The 5,302-nt window shown below is 38.8% G+C and overlaps 1 long non-coding RNA gene across 1 annotated transcript; it reads right to left on the bottom strand.

The window, feature by feature from the left end:
- Positions 1 to 283: 283 nt before the first annotated feature.
- On the bottom strand, positions 284 to 3,393 carry LOC109477956. Its single transcript, XR_002140701.1, has 3 exons — positions 3,306 to 3,393; positions 2,779 to 2,925; positions 284 to 377 (listed from the first exon to the last, which is right to left on the bottom strand). It is a non-coding gene; the product is annotated as an uncharacterized LOC109477956 (long non-coding RNA).
- Positions 3,394 to 5,302: the final 1,909 nt, after the last annotated feature.

Raw genomic sequence — 5,302 nt, 5'->3', positions numbered from 1 at the left:
GAAGCGACCTTCGCTCCTTCGTGAAGAGATCCTCGTACGAAACAGTCGCTAATTAAAAGCAGAAATGTTACTTAATGAAACTGTCTGAAAAATCTTCCAAAAATAGTATAAGGTTTTACTAGACCAAAATTGTGTTTGTAAAATGAAACCACAAAATTTTGTACAACCAGCTATAGCTCTATATGTGCATGTTTGGTATACCCTAAGACCAACAATCATTATGGTAATTTAAACACCTGTACGGTTCTGACAAGTTTCCCCAATCCAGAAGTCCACACACTCCCCATTACATACTCCAGTCGTCTTGTTACAGGCTGAACCGTTTGCACAGTGACAGGTTTGGGTACAGTCAGCTCCATACAAACCGTCTGGACACTCTGAAAAAGTATGCAAACTTTTCATCAGTCTTTTTTTACGCCTGGATTTATCAATTAAAATTAACGTATTGACGTACGTAGAAAGACAGGTTATGAACCATATGTTGGAGAATTATTCAAGCATATCATGTCATGATATTCTGTCAATTCGATATGAATAAAAAACTTCCACGACCTCATACCTTCGCCAAATACAAATGTAATGTTAACCTTTATGATTGACGAATTACAAATTGTTCATTCTCATTGATTATGCAAATAAAACCATCATTTGCATGAAATATATCAGTTGTTCATATTGACACCCAATGACAGTCTTATTTTTGACAAAGAAAGCTATTCTAGCATTTCCTCATAAATTATGCAAATGAGGTTCTCATTGGAATAAGTTATGTTTGATGATGTCCATGTTTACCTGACTTTCAAAAGTATAGAATTATAAAAGTTTCTCATTAATTATGTAAATTTTGACCCAATTTACATAATTACATAATTAACATTTGCCCAAAGGGTCCTCTTCCCCTTAGTTACATATGTCGTAAGTTTGAATGGTCCTATCATGGAACGAAGCAGATTTATAGAATTTCGTCATTAATTATGTAAATTAGATCCTGAGTTGCCATTTCATTATGTTAAGCATCACTTAAGCTACCTACATAACGACAATCCGTCAACCGGTTCTTGAGTTATCTTACTTTAAACATTTTCAAAGAAACGACCCTGGAGTTCCCAAGTTGCTAGGTGCTACTTCTTCCCGAACACAAGAGCCATTTGCCACCCTAATATCATGACCCTAGCATGTCCAGATCGGAAACCGGAAGTTCCGCTGCAGTACCATAACAAGCCGCCAGGTTACCCGAAATCTAGTCATTTCGAGGTCTCATCAAGACTTCCCCACCTACCAAATATCAAGGCAATTCATCAAAGCCTTCTCAAGTTATCGTGTTCACACACACGCACACGCACACGCGCACACATACAGACACACACACAAAGACACACAGACACACACACACAGACACACACACGAACGCCTCTGAAAACATAACCTTCTTGGCGAAGGTAACAATGTACATGTAAATTTGACTATATGGTAATGTAATATTTCTTTCTCCTACCACGTTATTATACATGGCCTGGACTGTACATAACAGAAACAACGCTCTGAATTAGTTCGTCTTTGTATTTATGTTGTATATATCCAACAAGAGTTCCACGATCTCATACCTTCGCCAAATGATACTAACCCTTGTGGTTGACAAATTTAATTATACAAATTTTAATCATTGATTTTGTAAATAAGAGCCCCATTTGTCGATGAAGGTTAGACATCCAGGTAATACGATACGCCAAAAAGCAGTTACTCAGGCAACTGGATATGATTTTGAAAACGTCAGACGTTTCAGCTAGTATCCACTAGCTTTCGTCAGTGACTGAGAGACCAGAGGGGAAAACAGGTTTATAAGCACAACTTTCAGTCACTGACGAAAGCTAGTGGATACTAGCTGAAACGTCTGACGTTTTCAAAATCATATCAAGTTGCTTGAGTAACTGCTTTTTGGCGTAAGAGCCCCATTTGCATGGATTATATCAGTTGATCATATTCTCCGCCCAATGACAGCATTATCTTAACAAAAATGCTATTTTAGCACTTACTCATAAATTATGCAAATGAGGCCATGATTTGAATAAATTATGTTTGTTGATGTTCACCTTCACTTAATTTCCAAATGTGGCAAGTATGAAATTCCCAGCAGTTACAACTATGAAATTATAAAAATTCGTCATTTATTATGTAAATTAGGTCCTCATTTACATAATCTATATCCTCAGATGTTTTTCTCGTTCTCACAAGTGATGTCACAAGTGTTTCATAGTTCTATTATCGAACAAAGCAGATTTATAGAATTTCCTCATTAATTATGCAAATTTGCATAATTGTCATCTGATCATGTCAAGCATCACTTCAACTACCTATATGCCAAAAATCACGACAATCCGTCAACCGGTTCTTGAGTTATCCTCCTTTGAAAAAATTTCAACAAATGCTCATGCAGTCCAGAACAAGCCGCTAGGGGACCCTAAACTCATGTCACTTCTTCCCTATCCCAAGAGCTATCTGTCATTCAAAATTCGTGACCCTAGCATGTCCAGATCACGAGATATCAAAACCGGAAGTTCTGCTGCAGTACCTAGGAAAGCCGCCAGGGGGCCCAAAATCTAATCATTTCTAGGTCTCATGAAGACCTACCCACCTACCAAGTTCCGTGCCAATCCATCCATTGCTTCTCGAGTTATCTTGCTAAACCACACACATACATACATACATAGTACATACATACATACATACAAACGCTACTAAAAACATAACCTTCTTGGCGAAGGTAAAAATAATTCTTACCGCGATCACATTTGTCACCATAGTATCCAGCCGCACACACGAAAGTTCCTTCGGTCGGACATGTCCCGGTGAACCTGTCACAGGTCTGGTTCCCGTAACAATGTCCACAGGGTATACCACAGTCAGGACCGTACGTACCGGTACACTCTGTTTCAAAGTTATGTAGTTAAGTATAAAGGTGATTTTTTTATTGATCAAAATAAGGTGGGTGATAAGAACAGCCGAAGAACATATCTTGATCACAACTATTGCTAAGTAGCTTCACTTTTCATGGCACTCTATAGCAATAAACAGCCTTAAATGTGAAAAATTGACCTTATCTTGCAAACATTTTGTCACAATGTATACACTGTATCAAATGAGCCGTGATATCAAGTACTACAATCTGGTCTACAGTCAATATGGACTGTGCATATCTGGCACAAAATATTATTAAAATTATAAACATTATCATACATTCATTCATCCACCCATTCATTCATTCATTCATTTATTCAATCATTCCTTACAGTACATAAATTACGTACCCTGATCACAGAATACACCATGCCATCCATCAGCACATGCGCAGATGTAAAGTCCGGAATCTTCAGGCCCTGGGGTCAGGGTTCCACCATTCTCGCACTGTTTGAATGGAGACGCTGTGGAAAAGTAAAAGAATGATAAAGAGTTGACATGTTTGTTTGTTTGTTTGTTTGTCTTTTTTGTTTGTGAATTTCACACTACTCTTCCCTGGAGTCCGTAGTGAACAATCAGACAAGTATTTTTATTTTATTTTATTCACGTGGATTTTTGAGCATTGGATAGGAAGCACTTGTTGTGCTTATGTAAATCCGCTGCTCATAAAACATAATACAAATGTAACATAAAGATGACATAAAGTATAACATAAACATAAAATGAAAGTGGCTGGCGCACCAATACCTAGCATAACATTATTGAGATTGGTCAAATCTTCCAAAGTGGTGGATATAGTTAAACACAATATCAAAGATACGGCAGTTGGTAGGGTATGGGAGGGAGGGGCTACCTGTAAGAAGTAAAGTACATAATGTGGCGTCGTTTACGTTGAGTGGGTCGGAAGGAAGTATGTTTTCAAGATGAAGGCAAGATATGGATAACAACATTTTGGTCCTTTCAGTATTATAACATTTGCAGTGTAATAAATAGTGTTCTGGTGTCTCATTCGGATGCCCACATTTGCACTCGGGACTACTGATACAGTGATGCTGGAATAGACAAGTATTTGCACCATCGCACACCGGGGCATGCCCCTACTCTTTTTCGAAAGGTGTGGTGGTTTCTTTAACGTGCGTGGGGCGTGGCTCTCCCCAAACACGGGACCTCCATTTAACGTCCTATCCGAGGGACGTCCCTAGCCGAAGCTAGGTACTCATTTGCACCTGAGTGAAGTGAGGAAAGTCGCGTCAAGTCCCTTTCCCAAGGGCACAGGATCGGTGACCAGGTGAGGTTCGAACCCGGGACCTCTTGGTTCCGGGCAGTAGATGCTACCGCTACGCCACACAACCCCACATTTGTTAACGTAGGCGTAGGTGGTAACCTTGATCTGATGTTCTCTGTTGTGTATATAGTGTAGATAACGAATGACAAATGTCGTGATTTTTGAATGATTGACATGCAGAGAACAACCTGCCGCATTTAATGAATGGGTGAATATTGGTCCTCTGGCTGCTTTTTCATTTTCTTTTCGATGGGGATGTTCTTTTATGTACTACTAAGTCAACAGAGTAGCGATTTCATGACCAATTGAATTAGAAGAAGGGTACAACCTATGTCACAGGTCTTCTGCCTGCGCCGCCTGGTGGTCCAGGATCAGACAAGTATCAAACGTGAACATTGGTTCAACTAGAGTTCCACGATCGCATACCTTCGCCAAATGATGTTAATGTTTATGACGGAAAAATTATATATTATTCCCCCAGATTATACACATAGGATCCTCATTTCCATGAATTATATCAGTTGATCATATTCTCCACCAAAAGACAGTCTTATCTTAACAACAAATGCCATTCTAGCATTTGCTCATAGATTATGCAAATGAGGTCCTTATTTGAATAAGCTATGTTTAACTAGAAAGGCCGACATTTGCTTTGGAGCAAATACAGCGATGGCTTCACCACATTTTACGACATGGCAGGGAAAGAATGAGAAACACAAGGGAAAACAATGCGTTACATTGATATAACTATAGTATGAAGTAACATACAACTAAGACTACAACAGTTGGATAGCTATTCCCTACATTATTGGTTAGGATTTTTAATTGTATAATGCAAACAGTTGATTTTCAAAATAAAAAGAAGCGTGCATGCCCAGCATTCCAATGTTGGAGCAGGAAAGCTTGAAATACCTACCAAAACACTTGAATATAGATATACTGCCAGTATGGAATGCAGTTAATTCAGTTAAATCCCAACAACCAATCAGCAAGAAGAATAGAGGAAAGCTGCATGCCTATTGGTTGATGCCCTGCATTCCATTGTGATGACTAATGCCCAAA

Source organism: Branchiostoma belcheri, unplaced genomic scaffold, assembly GCF_001625305.1.
Source record: "Branchiostoma belcheri isolate BF01 breed outbred unplaced genomic scaffold, Haploidv18h27 scaffold1050, whole genome shotgun sequence".
In the NCBI taxonomy this organism is placed as follows: domain Eukaryota; kingdom Metazoa; phylum Chordata; class Leptocardii; order Amphioxiformes; family Branchiostomatidae; genus Branchiostoma; species Branchiostoma belcheri.
Note: the sequence above shows the minus strand (reverse complement) of the source record. Positions and strands in the feature narration are given on the sequence as shown.